Here is a 15,780-nt window from a genome sequence, read left to right on the forward strand (position 1 = left end):
CTTTTCAATTTGGTTTTCTTAGTTACTACTAGATGAGTAATGCGTGGGTGGCACAAGCCTAATATTATAAAATTTAAAAGATTAATGTTATGTTCTTTTCCTAAATATGTGATCTACTTAACCATAGTTATCTTTATGTTGACATGAGAGTGCAGGAAAAATTGCTTCATTTAGACATCAAATAATACATTCTTCATATCCAACCATTTATAAAAAAAAAAAAAAAATACTTATCAAGTTATACAAAAAATTGATGAAATATTTAAATTTCGAATGTTGTATTGTCATTGTGATAAATTTTTTAGATTCATGAACATACCATCTACATGTATTTTGTTTTTATATATTTGAAAAGGTGGCACTGTCCTTTGTCAAATATATCAGCACTTGTTAAATGGTAAATTGTGAAACAAAAAATCAAATGTTAATAGTGTGTAACTTGAAATTTAATGTAAACCCAATTAGATTTTCAATAATTTCAAAGCAAATAAGTGACTTCCATTATAATTGTAAATTATGTCAAAATTAAGATAGATACATTACACCTATTAGCAGAAGACATAAAAAGTAGAAGATTACATGACTTTTTTTTTAAAAAAGCACTAAGCCTTTATTTCAGTGAGAAAGATGAATCACGAAGATATAGCAAATACATACAAATTTATACCGACTACTCTAATGGGACATTTCTGACACGATACACAAATGAAGATTTTTAGTTGCTCTCATTACAACAAAATTGAATGGTATTTCATGTTAGAGTGCAACTGCAGAGGTCCAGATTCAGTTATGTTCAACTAATATTATCACGTTAGCACACAACTGTAGAGGTTCAAGCTCAATTGTGTTCAACTAATACAATTATATTTTTGCTGACAACTTCAAAGATTCATTTCATTTGGAGCTAAAACAGAATAAATAGGCTGAATAAATAAATACACATGAACATGGCCTCAACCATCAGTTTAGCCCTTAAAAACTTCTCTACTGATCGAAAACACCTCAACTTAACACATATCTCTCGGAGTCACCCAGTTTCAGCAATTCTCATGTGTGAACTCCACTGCAGATGACGTTCAAATTGATAAATCAGTGAATTACTCATGTATTATTTCTTTTGAAAAAGTAATTTTCTAAAAATTTTAAAAGCAACAATATAAAAAATCATTATGTCTTAAAAGGTTGCGAAGCTATTGTAAAATTTGTCATTGTTCTTAAAGTAATGATATCTACTCCAGTGTTAAATTTTATGTCTATGAGCTTTATAAGTCTCACAACAAATTTTAATCATGTATAATTCAATCCTCATCAAGTAAAGAATCATACACATCGTTTATGGTATAAATTTACATGTACCGAATAGAGAATCAGGGGCAAGTACGAAGCTAGATTTGTCAAAAGTAATCGTCTTGAAAGCTGGAGCAGATTCTTCGACTGGATTAACACACATGTGAATCAGTTACATTGTCTTTTTCTCTTTCATCAACTTGTGAGTGATCTTGACTTCTCAGCTTCAAGCACAAACAATCCAAATAAATTTTAAAGAGATGTAATTTTTCAAAGGGAAGCAGAGAAACAACAAAATTCAATTAAGCAAACAATTGCTTCTTATAAAATGTCATTATTTCTGACTTGTTCATTGAAATGATAAGATTAAGTTTGATCTCTCTTACACAGTCAAAATAACTAAGCTATATCTCATTTAAGAAGTCTTCTTAGCTAGCAGATATTTTCTTTACGAATATGACACATCATGGGCAATAGATTTGTCAAAATGTTTAATCAATCTCAACGGTAAAAAAGAAAAAAATAATAAGAACAGGTCGACTTAATCAACAGAGAATCACAAATTTATCATTTTCACTCAACTTCAAGCAACTTATGTTCACCTATTACTGGAAAACACCAACTAAGGAAAAAAATCAAATGGTTACTCAATAGTATAACTCTTTATAAGTATTACAAAATAATGAATCCTCATTTTAATGTAGATAGTCATTCACTTCAAATCGAATAGTAAGTCAATTCATACTCCAGTCTATTCTTTTTTCCTAACCCCCTATACATATCTATATGGTAGAAGTATTCAATTTTATATTTATAAAAATTTGAACTTTCAATTTTAGAATAGTGCATATCAAAGAGGAAGATTTGTCAAATAATTCAGAGATAACATGATTAAACTAACTTAAATAAAAAATTCAAAGATATTTTTGTCTTGAAGTCTGTCTAATTCTCTTTTAAACTACATATATACATTCAGAAAGAAAGTTTGCAGAGATCTCAAAGCAAAATTCATAAAATCTAAAGGAATATATAGAGAACAAATGATTAAATTTTCAAGACTATCATGGTCTATAAATATATAAATCTCCAAATTTAATTTTCTTGCAAAAGAAGAGTGAAATCAGTTCACTCAACAAAGTAAAATCAATTTATTTTCATAAAAATATATACCAATATTTTAAGTCCACAAAATACGTTCTACCTCTAGTAAGTTTAAGGTGCACAGAAGAACAACAATCAACAAAAGAGCCCCAAAATGATTATCTCCGGCAGAATGCTCATCCAATTTGGACACGTGAAGTTGCCCTACTTGCAATAATAACCATTATTTTTATTTGTAGAAATGAAATTTTATCAACTTCCTACTGAGTTTCATGATATTATTGAAAATATAATTGAATTCAGATGGAAAAAAGTTAAATAGAATACCTGAAATTTTAAATTATAATTTTAATTATTTTTTTCTTTACCTTGAATTCAGAAGCAGATTCTCTAGAAATTAATCTCACAAGAATACTGGATCCTGAAAAGGAAAAAACAGAAAAGGCTTCAATTAGATTGAACTACCTGTGAATGAGGATCATAAAATACTGAAACGGAATAAATTTATCATCTATATAAATTAAACTCAAAATTAATCTATCGGCAGACATGCATAACAACCTCAAAATATCATTATTGCCAGTCAACAGGAGTACAAATAAGATAAACACTCCATGAAAAAGGAAAAAATATAAACACTTATCAAAATCAAAATAAATGGAGAATGGAGATATACTCAGCACAATCGGAGATAATGAGAAGATCAATGAGTAATTCAAAATTAAAAAGAAATGTTGAAATGAATAGAGTTTAAATCACAAAGAATGAAATGAAGGATCAAGGGAAGAGAAAGTGAAAAATGAAAATAAAACAAAAAGCAAAATAAAAGCCAAAAATATTATCTGTTGGATTAGACACAAAAGCGGGCTAGCAATTATTCTGACACATAACAATATATTAACAACTGTATATAGCTTATTCAAAACTAAGAAATATATCTTCATAAATATATGGATAAAATGACAAAAATATCCTTAGAATGAATTTTATGGCGGGTAGCAACCATGTTGATATCCGTGACACTTCTTCTATAGCAGAAAATTTGGACAATTAGATAAGTACTATTTTTTTTAATTATAATTTTGTCAAATCTTTCTAAATATTTTAAATTGTTAATTTATTACTCGCCCTATTCCAATATAATGTATGTGACATTCTTTGACAACATAAAATATAAGAAAAAAAAGGGAAAGAACAGAAATGATGTTTCAGATCAAATAAATTTCACGAAAATGGTTATAAAATTTAAATTTCACTTTCTGACCATTTCAATTTACTAGCCTGTTCTATATAATTTCTATACTCCCTCTATACAATTTTTATACATATCTTATTTATATAAATATTCTATACGAAAATCATATAGTTTCGATACACAATTTATACAATAGTTGTATTTTTTTTTACACATTTCATATAATAATTATATAATTTTTATACACTTTATGTATGTATATATATATATATATATTTTATACATATACATATTTAATAGAACTATACAATTTCTATACATATCTTTTATATAGATACATATTCTATATAACAATACCGTTTTTATATAATTATATTTAATTATTATTTTTAAACAACTAAAATAAGCAGAATAGTTTTCAGTTAAAAAATTTGTAGCAAAGAAAAACTGAAAATGTTTTTAGAAAATGGCCGAAGGACCCAAGTTGAAAACTATATCAGTATTGTATATGGACTGTATCAATATGATATATAAACTGTATCTTAAATACATGGCTAGAATGATCCAAATTGAGAAAGAATAGGAAATGACTATTATGTGGCATTAATATACCCGATAGGAGATTTTATATCCATAGATCCAAAATAGTTTGGTGGACCCTTGTACTTGATCCGGTTTGTAAAGTGGATACTCCTACTTATAATGTTTGTCATCTGAGCTCTTGAACCCATTAAAAAACAACATTTTAAATACTTTTTCGGTGTGTGTAACACACTAACTATCACACCAACTTTCACGTCATCTTTCACGTCTTTTTAAATGCTACATTAAATTCCATGTCCTTTTTAAAAATGTCACGTAAGAAATTAAATATTAAAAAAATAAAAAAATAAAAATTTAGAATTAAAAAAAAGGCAAAATTGGTAGTTCTTCCTTTGCTGTTTCTTCTTCTTCTTCATATGAACAAACACACACCATTCTTTCATCCCCAACCCACCCCCAAACACACACACCATTGTCAAGTCCATAAACATACAAAATTCTCTCTCACACACACTATTATTTATTTTTTGTTGTAGAGATTTTGATGGTGAAAGAGGAAGAAGTAATTATTGAATAAAAAGGTTTTGAAAAAAAAAAAAGAAATGAATATAGAGCGAATTGGGAGATATGAGAGGATAGTTTTTTTCTTTTTTGGGAAGAAAATGTAATATAATAGAACCAACATCCAAAATAATCAAAGTTTAAAATTGCAACATAAGAGAAGACAAAAAGGAAGTTCTTGGTGATTTCATAGAAAAGAGAGGTTGCCTTTCCTTTCTTATCCCCACCAATTTTAAAATACTTGCACCTCTTGATTGGGTGCTGTGAAACATTTTTGCAGCCTTGGCATTGCAACCTAACACAATCTTCTTTGTGGTATTTGCTTTTTTATGGAAGACAGTTTTGTCTTAGGAACGTTCACCATTTTCGCAAACAAAAATAATAGAGAGCGAAATCATCGTTCAACTGGTGCCTAAATTTTTTCAGTTAAAAACGAAGAAAGATAATCTAGTTCTTAAAAATTTGGTCATTTTGAGAATTGAGCTTATGAATGGAAATTGATTTTTCCATTTTTTTGGTTGAGGGATTTTGAAAAAGATTATTTGTGTGTGTGTGTTGGTTAAAGACTAAAGTGTGTGGGATGTGAAAAATGTAGATAGAAGATGGTGGTGAAAGAGGAATGATGGGTGGTTCTTAAGGGTTCGTCGTTATCATCGGCGGCGACAGCTGCGGAGGTGTAGTAATGACCATGGCTTGGGGGAGGGGGAACTGCTGGTGGCCTCTAATGATGGAAGCCTTGGGGGGTCTGGGGGAGGTTTTTTTTTTAAATTTTTAATATAAAATTGATCAAAAATTGACCCTCACTCGCACCCCCCGCACGTGTAATCACGCACTTTGTCCTACTCAGTCGATTTGTACCACATAAGCTTGATCAACGGTCAAAGGGATCCAAAATATTCTGTTTTGATGAGTTAATGGGTTTACATGACAAATGTATAAGTAAGAGTATCCACTTTACAAATCAGACCAAGTACAAGGGTCCATCGAGCTATTTTGCCATTTTTTTAAAAAAAAATTATATCATGTCTTTTTTTCAAAAAAAAAAAGTCAAGATATTTGAAATTTGTGGTATAAAGCATTCATTGACCATTGGTGTGATTACTATAAATCATTTTATTAAGGATAAAATAATAATTTAAAGTTAAATTATTTTCAATAAGAAAAAATTGTTATTCTTCTTAGAACAAACTATATATGTAAGAAATATGACTTCTAGTACCTTTTTCTAATATAATTTTTAAATACCTAGTTTTATTTTTACAAAAAGTTACAGATTATATATTCAAATTAACATCTAACATTAGTTAGTGTGATATCGATGGTCCACGTCAAACTAAATAAATCGAAATAAAGAGAGTAATAAACATTACTTTCATTTGGTTGGAAAATAAGTTATTTCGAAATTAGTTATGCCACTCTCAAGATCGAATAAAAATAACATTATAATTTTGGGATGACTAATTCCTATATAAGTTAGCATTTTGTTCCAAGCAAAACCCTACAAGAAAAACTGTGTTTAGCGACACACACATTTCGTCGCTATCATATGAAATTTTATCGCTAAATAGAAATAGCGACGATCTGCTTCTGTCGCTATATTGCTCATTGCTAGCCTCATAGCGATGAAATATTGATTTTCATCGTAAAATTTGTGATCCCTTACCTACAAATAATTTCGATTATTGTTGTTGCCAACAGATTAGTCTGTTGCTATAGCGTTGCTATTCTCAAAATCTATTTTCGTCGTGGTTAAATTTACGACTGAATATTTTGTCTCTAGTCCATTGCAACATGGTTTGGTTGACTGAGTAGCGACCAAATTTATCCATCATTAAAGTTTTTCAGTAGCAACGACAAAAGTTAGTCACTAATTATTTGTCATAATACCTGCCGTCTTTAGCAACTAAATTTTTTGTCCCTAAAGTTTTTCAGTAGCAACGACAACTATTAATCGCTAAATTTTTGTCGCTAATAATTTTGTAGGAAAATAATTGAAACACGTAAATTATAGAATAATTAAAATAACCAACATTCATATAGATAGCAAAATGCGCAATAATTGTGTCCAAAAATCCACAATTTCAAATATTTTGTCAAACACAAACTAATGTCAAACCAACATCTATCAAAATTAGTATTTGTTACTACGTACATAAGTTTTGTACTTCCACACAAAATAGTCTATCAAAAATTAATTAAACGATCAAGGACTACAAATACTATGAAGTTAGGAATCAACGTCGTCATCATCATCATCATTAGTAGGAGGAGGATCAAGCATGCCCAATCTTGTACCCTAATACCACCAACACACTCAATAACTACCGGAAGAAAATGAGTAGTAAGTGTCGAAATCAATTGCTTCACAAACTCCTCCAAATTTGTTGTCGGTAAAGAAATCGAAGGTGGTACTGATGATGAGGAGGCATCACAGGCACAATGTTTTTTTCCATAGTAACTGTCAGTTTCAGGCCTAAGACGAAATAATCTTTTCTTTTTTCCTCCTCCTGCAGCTTTATAATATGTTTTTAATTGATCAATTTCAGATTCACATTGTAATTTTTTTCGTACAATTTCTTCATACTTTTCCTGTAACAAGCGAAGTTATTAATATAGACTCAAGTTCATGTCAAAACAAAAGAAAAATAAGAGAAGAGTGTCATATCATTAGATTTAAATTATGGACTTACATGTAGAAGTTGGGAACGCTCACCAATAAAAGATTTTCCATCATGATTATGTGTATGGACGTGCAAATGTAACTCACTTGGAGTTGGATTTTGATCTATTTTAAGAGCCTATACAGAATTTCAAGTTTAGAATTAGACCAACATACATAGCATCAAACCAACAGAATATATACATACCAAGTTTCTTTACCCCATTCATGAAACAACTACCAAGTTTATTTGCCCCATTCTAAGTAAGAAAATATCACCAAACTTCTTGACATAGCAACAAAACAAAGAGAAAATTGAAAGAGAAACTTGCAAGACACATATATAGCATCAAAACAAAAAAAAAAAATTAGCCCAACTGCTTGTAGGAAACTCAACGTGCATAGCTATTTCTTCTGTTTCCTATGCACCTGAAAACCCCATTTGTTTTCATTCTATCTTCGAAATCCATAACCCACTTAGGCCCCATTTGCTTGCACTTAATGGAGGTCTAAATCTGAATTGTTCAGACTCTGAATCTGAATTGTTCAGACTTCAGATCATTAAGTGCATTTATTTTTTATTAAGGTTTTAACTCTTAATAGGTCAGAATAGGTCTTAATCATTTAGATCTAGAACCAAGTCTTAATAGGTCTAAAGGGATATTCTGGTGTTGGATAATATTCACCACTCTATTCATAATCAACAGTTACCACCACTAACCACCTCTGCCACCGTCACTATTGTCAACCAACACCCACCACCACCAACCACCTCTACCATCACAACCACCATCGATAAAAAATATCGCTACCAATCACAATTGTCAACCGCTACCACACTTACTACCTCTTTTATTTTACTTATATTCACCACCACCATTGCCGTCAACAACACCACAATTAACAACCACTAGCAGCCAATCGGTACTACCAACCAACTGATCTATTACAACTAGAACCACCACTAACTACCACTAATAGATCACAACCTCTACACATTCTTTGGCCACCACCACCATTGTCACTAGTAATGCCATCTCTACCACTACTTCAACCAGTACCATCGCTATAATTTATCTCTACTAACAACCATCTCCACATCATAACAAATAAAATCTCCAACTAGCACCAACACATCATCAATCATCATGCATTCATGTTTCATCCAACACAATCAACACCTTAAACTACTAACATCAAGCAACGTCACATCACAACAACCACCACCTCCATCAATCACCACAATCATAACAGTCACTGCAATACCAACCATCACAATTATCACCACCAACAATATTAATCACTAACATCAATCATTGTCACCACAATCACCATTATAAGCCATCTCCACTATCACTAACAAACATTAATAATCCATCTCCACTATCACTAACAAACATTAATAATTTTTCTCAATCAAATACTAATAATTTTATTGTATTAAATTACATACTTTTTTAATATATATTTAATTTTTTATTTGAATTTTATTTTTTATTTTATTATGTATACAAATTTTTTTTAACACATTTAGATGTTGAAAAACAAACAGTCTTAATCATTCAGTTTTCAGATCTAGAGACAACATCTTAATCATTCAGATGTGCATTCAGATTCAGACGTCTGAATCTTACAAAAATAAATGGAGCCTTAATATCTATCTTGAAACATCATTACAACCCAAAACACAAAAAAGAAATCATATTTAAACCTCTTATGATTATGAGACAATGGCATTAATTCAAAGACAATGACAAACATTTACATAGCTAGCAGCAGCAGTAGCATACTAATCATAAACAAGGCCATAAAATGAAACACATATTATGAAACACATAAACAGCAGCAGCAGTAGCATACATACTAACCACTCTCAAAGTCAGAACACATGAACAGTCGCAGTAGTAGCATACATACTAACCAACTCTCAAACTTATGAAACACATAAACAGCAACAGCAGTAGCATACGTACTAGCCAACTCTCAAACTCTAAGAAATCATCCAAAATGGAACTCATATTCAAATAATGCAGCAACAACAGTAGCATATTCAAACATAGATAGCAGCCCAAACATAGCTAGCAGTAGCTAAAAGGGCATAGCAGCAACCCAAACAACAACCAAATAGTGCGCGATAATCGAGACACAATAAATAACATACTACGACAGACATCCTAGAAACAGAAAAATAAAAAAATAACTTCATTCAGACCTTGTCAAGTACTGAGAATCATAGGAAAATAACTTATAATAACACAACACTAATTTCTTCCCCAAAAATGAATCTGTTTTAGTATAACCAAACACTTTTTATCTACATAATCATATACCAACCATCAAACACAAATTCAAGAACATAATAATAAATATCAAGATTGCTTCTTTTTTCTCCCTCAAAGTTGTGAACTTTGAAATGTGTAAGAAATGCAGAAAGTCACAAAACTCATAAAGCAAATCATAAATTACAACAACCCTAAATCAACCATTTCAACAAAAATCAATCAAGATCCACTTACATACATTCAAATGAAATCAGTGGACAACAAGATTAGTTGCCCAGATATTAATATTATCCTCATCACAACCAAGAAGCTAAACTAACTTGTCCTACATTTTTTAATGTCATAAAAAAGTGCATCCCATAAAGGCAATAATTCACATAAAATACCAGGCGTATCATTTAAATGAAATCAGTGGACAACAACTTAGACACAACCATAATAGCAGCCATGACAAGTCTAGCAAAAAGTATCAAATAAAATTAGTGGACAACAATAAGATTAGTTGCTCAGATATTAATGCTATCCTCATCACAATCAAGAAGCTACACTAATTTGTCCTACATTTTTCAATGTCATACAAAAAGTGTAGCTTATAAAGACAAGAATTCACACAAAGTACCAGCCATATCATTCAAATAAAATCAGTGGACAACAACAAAGACACAATCATAGCAGCAGCTATGACAAGTTTAGCAAAAAGTACCAGCCATATCATTCAAATGAAATCAAAGGACAATAACAAGATTAGTTTCTCAGATTCACACATAATTAACAATAACCCACATGTATTATATATTATTTTATTGACTTATTATGCATCTAGCTCTGTTACATTTCTTATCCCCAAATTACAAATTTGATCCGAAATTTCCTCTCTTGTTTTATATATTGGTAGGGTCTTTTGACAGTCTGGCCTTTAAGAAAGTTCTTTTGATCTCTCCTAAATGGGTGATGTTGGTCAAGGAACATTCTGTTGTAATCAAACCAGGATTGTTTTCTTTCATGATGTAATCTAAAGGATTGCATTTCCTCCATACAATAAGGACATGCTAATTTACCCGCAGTACTCCATCCCAATAACATAGAATAGGCTGGAAAGTTACTAATTATCCACATCAAAGCTGCCCTTAGTTAAAAGTTTTGCCTTTTTGAGATGTCAAATGCTTCCACACCTGCCTCCCACAATAAGGTTAATTCATTTATTAGAGGTTGCAAATAAAGATCAATTTTATTTTTGGGATTGCTCGGACCTGGAATAATGATTGTTAAGAACATATAAGCCTCTTTCATGCACATTCCTGGAGGTAAATTGTATGAAGTGACAATCACTGGCCACGAAGAATATTTTTTACCAGACTGACTGAATGGTTGAAAACTATCCTTACATAACCCCAACCTGACATTTCTTGGTTCAACGGAAAAAACGGAATGAGTTTCATTAAAGTGCTTCCAAGCCTCAGAATCTGATGGATGATACATCACACCATTCTCTTTTTTATGCTCATGATGCCATCTCATGTCTGCAGCTGTAGCATGGGATGCATATAATCTTTGTAATCTCGAAATCAAAAGAAAATAATACATTTTCTTGTAAGGGACTAATTTCCTCTTACGATAGCCAACAAAACTCTTATACCTTGATTTGCTACAAAATTTACAATATGTAAGATATTCATCATCATTACCCTAATATAACATACATCCTGATTCACAACAATCAATCTTTCCAACTGGCAAACCCAAGCTACGCACTAGCTTCTTCGTCTGATAATAGCTATCAAGCACTATGTTATCTTTAGGTAAAGCTTCTTTAAGCAATTAAATCATCTAGTTATAGCCTCTCTGCTATATATTATTCTCCATTTTAATATTTAACATTCGAGAGACAACTGCAAGTTGAGAGAGGGGTGAATCAGAATATAATTCTACATCAGTAGCATCTAGCAAATCTAAAAAAAATTGACATGGGATTAAGATCTTCCTCCATTGAATGTTCAAAAGGATGAGATGGCCCCGGTTCAATATTGCTATAAGAGTGCCAACTTAAACCTTGAGAAAAGTTGGAACCAGCTGCATCCAAAATCATTTATCAGTATGGATTCTCTCCAAATACAGATTAGCCACCACCATGCAAGTCATTATCATAAAAAGTTCCACTTATAACATCTCTTTTCCCTTGATGGTTCCAAATAAAATAGTTCTCAACAAATTTAAATTGATAAAGATGACATTTAACAGTTTCAACATCTACGAATTTATAATTCTGACATTTTGCACATGGACATCTAACTTTGTCACCATTCATGCGATTTTGTTGAGAATATGCAAATTGAATAAATTCATTTACACCGATTACAAAACTAGAGTATAAAGTCCCTCAGTCATCTAACCTTTCATACATCCAACCACACTCTAGATTATTCATGTTTCTATTAATGTTGAAATAAAAAAATAGGATAATCAGTGCTAGCACCGTGCTCTTCAATCAATAGTTCAGAACATAGTAAAAGTCATCAACCAACATCAATGTAAGAAAGAAATGAGTTACAATTGTGATTTGAGAAAATAAATCAATAAAAAGATAATTAGCTACTAAAATAAAGTACTCTCTTCGTTTAAAAAAGAATGACTTACTTTCCTTTTTAGTCTGTTTAAAAAAGAATGACCCCTTTTCTTTTTTAGCAACTTTTTAATTTTAACTTTCCACATGGCATGTTTAAGACCACAAGATTGAAGGGCATTTTGGTACATTTGACATATCTTTAATTTAAGACCACAAGATTCAAAAGTCTTCTTTATTTTCTTAAACTCCGTACCAAGTCAAAGTAGGTCATTCTGTTTTCAACGGAGGAAATACAATTAAACACACTCTTTAGACAATCAAATTATCAAAAAACTGCGGAAAAAAGCAAGTGGATAAAATAAATTATCAAAAAAATAGTCAGATGGAGAATAACAATTGAAATTTCTAGGAACTGAACTTTGTTCATACAAAATGCAACAACAAATTTCAATATCCAGAGCTTTACAGAAACCAAAACAAAGCAACAACAGTAGTATTCACTGAATCATTTAAAATTTCAGAAGTTGTATACACAATGGTGCTCCCCTACATGGTTTTTTCTAATGATCCATGACGATGTCATATTTCTTGCGATTATATAATACCTGCATAGTTCTTTTTCATAGGCTAAACACGTGAAAATTCTTTACTTTTTTGATAATGCGAATGAATATCAAATGCTACATAACTTGTACAATAACATTCACCTATTCCATTGTATATTCCAACAGTAAACTGACAAAAATGCCAGAAGCATAAACTGTCACTTAATCAAACTTTAATTCAAGAACAAAGTTCATAGTTGATATACTTGAAAGGCCTATTTTAATTCACTGAACAATTGATCCTTTCCAGGTACAAGATATCAACAACATGCTCAAGTTATAAAAATACAATACAGAGAAAAATTGACAACACAGAAATTAAACAAAACTTCAAAGTAAAATGATCTACAATATAATAGTCATCGTTGCAAAACTGATCATGAGATCATCCACAAAACCAAACTTAAAGAAGAATTAGCAATACTACTTTAACATAGCTAAATCCCTTACCAGAATCACCATACTAATTATCGAGAATATTTTACCTGATAGGCCAAATCATTGAACTTTGAAATTCTACTCAGCTCCAAAACATACCTTTTTCGTGCTTTTTCACCTATCCTTCACTTTCCCAACACTTTAGTTTCTGCGATATTAATCAGAAAAGAAAAAAATCAAACTTTCTATCAAAAATTTAGTACCAAATGCTTGCATGCACCCTAGATTTGATCCACAGATCCGAAAAAATAAATAGATCGCAAATGTAGAAGGGGTAAACTATGTAGAAACGAATTACATCCACAAAAATCACAGATCTACTAAAATTACATAAAAAAAAACTCAAGTTACCAAAAAAATTCGCATTTAGCTAACGAATAACAAATTCACCAGTTCAATTAACACATCAAAGATCAAATGTAGGCCGACATTTAAAAAAATAAGATAAAAAGGTGAAGTATTTGATAATTTCCCGTCTGGAACCAAATAGACCCAAACTGGAACCAAGCTAAATTCAAATTATAGAGTAGAAAGTATAGATAGAAAGAAAATACAAATTAAATCTTTATCTGATTTCGTCTGGCCAAAGAAATTATAGAGAGAGAAAGCTAGAGAGTGAGAGACGGCTTAGTGAGAGAAAACGAGTGAACAAAATGAGCCCTAATCTATTTTTCCAAAAATATGTATATGTTATAAGTATTCTTTAATTTATAAAAAATTGAGACGAAAAATTCCGTCACTAATAATAAATAAAATTTATAAAAAAATATGACAAAGAATACTAACACTTAAATCCGTTGCTACAAATTAATTAAACCGATTACACAAAATTGGTTGCAAAATTAAGGCGCCAAATTTTTGCCCCCAAATATAGCGACGAAGAAAAAAATTCATCGTTAATCCGTTGCTATATCATAAATTAAAATTTGACTTGCTATGCTTGCGACAAAATTGATGTTTTCATCATTAATCCGTCGCTAGACTACGATGGAAATTGATCTATCGTTAAATTTCATCGCTAAATGCTATTTTTTTGTAGTGAAATTAAAATAAATTCATTCTAAAATTAATTTCAACATTAGTCATACTTTTTCCTTTCCTTGTACCAAACTAGCCCTTAGGGGTTGTTTGGTAGAGTGTATTGGAAAATATAATACATGCATTAGTTAATGTGTACTACTAGTACCTTGTTTGGTACGTCTTTTTGCCTATGTATAACCAATGCAAGCATTAGTTATACACTCTATTGTGTATTAAAGTGTGTATTAGTAATACACTTCATTTTCTATGTATTAGTAATACAAAAAATTTTAACACATGCATTAACTTATTAAATAACCTTAATACCCCTCAATTTTCCTCTCAAAATATTTCACAATTTATTTTCCTGCCGTTTTAATTTTAAACAACGAATCTTCTCAAAATATTTCACAATTTCTTTTCCCCGCCATTTTAATTTACAATAATGAATAGTTGATTTAAATAATCGCAACATATTTTTGCTTTGGTTCGAGGGTCGTTAAAAAGATTTTAAAAAAATTATTGAGACTATTCCTTAATTTTACATCTTGTATTTTAGTTTTGTTTCGACTATATTAATCCGTCGGCGTAGCATTTTATGCGCAAAGACGAAGGTTTTGCAATTAATCCTAAATTTTTATATACTAATTCAACAACACCAATTATGTTTGAAATGACAAAAGAACTTTATTGTAAAAAAAATGTACAAAGTCAAAGAAGGGTATTTTTATAAACAAACACTTCTTTTATAGAAATTATGTAAGATATATTATTTCTTAAAGGCAAAATGATTTTCTGGACCCCTGTACTATGTCGTTTTTGTAAGTTGGACAATTCTACTTACATGTTTGTCATCTGGACCCTTGAACCCATCAAAAAGCAATATTTCGCACCCTTTGACCGTTGACCTTGCCTATGTGGCATTGAAATGGTGACTAGGACAAAGAGAGTGCAACCACTCGCCTGGGGGTGCGAGTGAGGGTTATTTTTTTGACCAATTTTACATTAAAATAATAATAATAAAATAAAAATAATATTAATTTTTTTTCCTTTAAAAAAAGGGTCCTTTTTTCTCCTCCATTTTTTTAAATTTAAAAATATTTTTAAAAATTTAAAAATAATTTAAAAATATTTTTAAAAATTTAAAATAATTTAAAAATATTTTTAAAATTTTTTTAAAAAATTTAAAAATTTTAAAATAATTTTAAAATATTTTTAAAATTTAAAAATAATTTAAATTTTTTAAAAAAAAATTGAAAAAGAATCATTTTTTTCTTCCATCTTTTTTAATTTAATTTTTTTAAAATTTTAAAAATAATTAAAAATATTTTTAAAAATTAAAAAATTAATTTTAAAATATTTTTAAAAAATATTTTTTCCCTCCCCACCCCACCCCAGCCCGTCCCCACCCCCACACCTCACCCAATCCCGTCCCACCCCACCCCAACCCCTTGCAACCCCTAACCCCATCCCAACACTCGTCCAGCCCTTCCCCACCCCTACCCCAGCCTGTCCCTACCCCCACA

The 15,780-nt window shown here is 30.5% G+C and overlaps 1 long non-coding RNA gene across 3 annotated transcripts; it reads right to left on the reverse strand.

Moving 5' to 3' along the window:
* Positions 1-789: 789 nt before the first annotated feature.
* LOC107869658 lies at positions 790-3,542 on the reverse strand. 3 transcript variants are annotated; one of them, XR_007055040.1, is made up of 3 exons: positions 2,757-3,287; positions 1,357-1,511; positions 790-1,063 (listed from the first exon to the last, which is right to left on the reverse strand). It is a non-coding gene; the product is annotated as an uncharacterized LOC107869658 (long non-coding RNA). The 3 variants fall into 3 exon arrangements; XR_001673888.2 differs by lacking the exon at positions 790-1,063 and having other exon boundaries at positions 1,197-1,511; positions 2,757-2,809; positions 2,950-3,466; XR_007055039.1 differs by lacking the exon at positions 790-1,063 and having other exon boundaries at positions 1,241-1,511; positions 2,757-3,542.
* Between the last annotated feature and the right edge of the window lie 12,238 nt (positions 3,543-15,780).

Source organism: Capsicum annuum, chromosome 4, assembly GCF_002878395.1.
Source record: "Capsicum annuum cultivar UCD-10X-F1 chromosome 4, UCD10Xv1.1, whole genome shotgun sequence".
NCBI classification, from domain to species: Eukaryota; Viridiplantae; Streptophyta; class Magnoliopsida; order Solanales; family Solanaceae; genus Capsicum; species Capsicum annuum.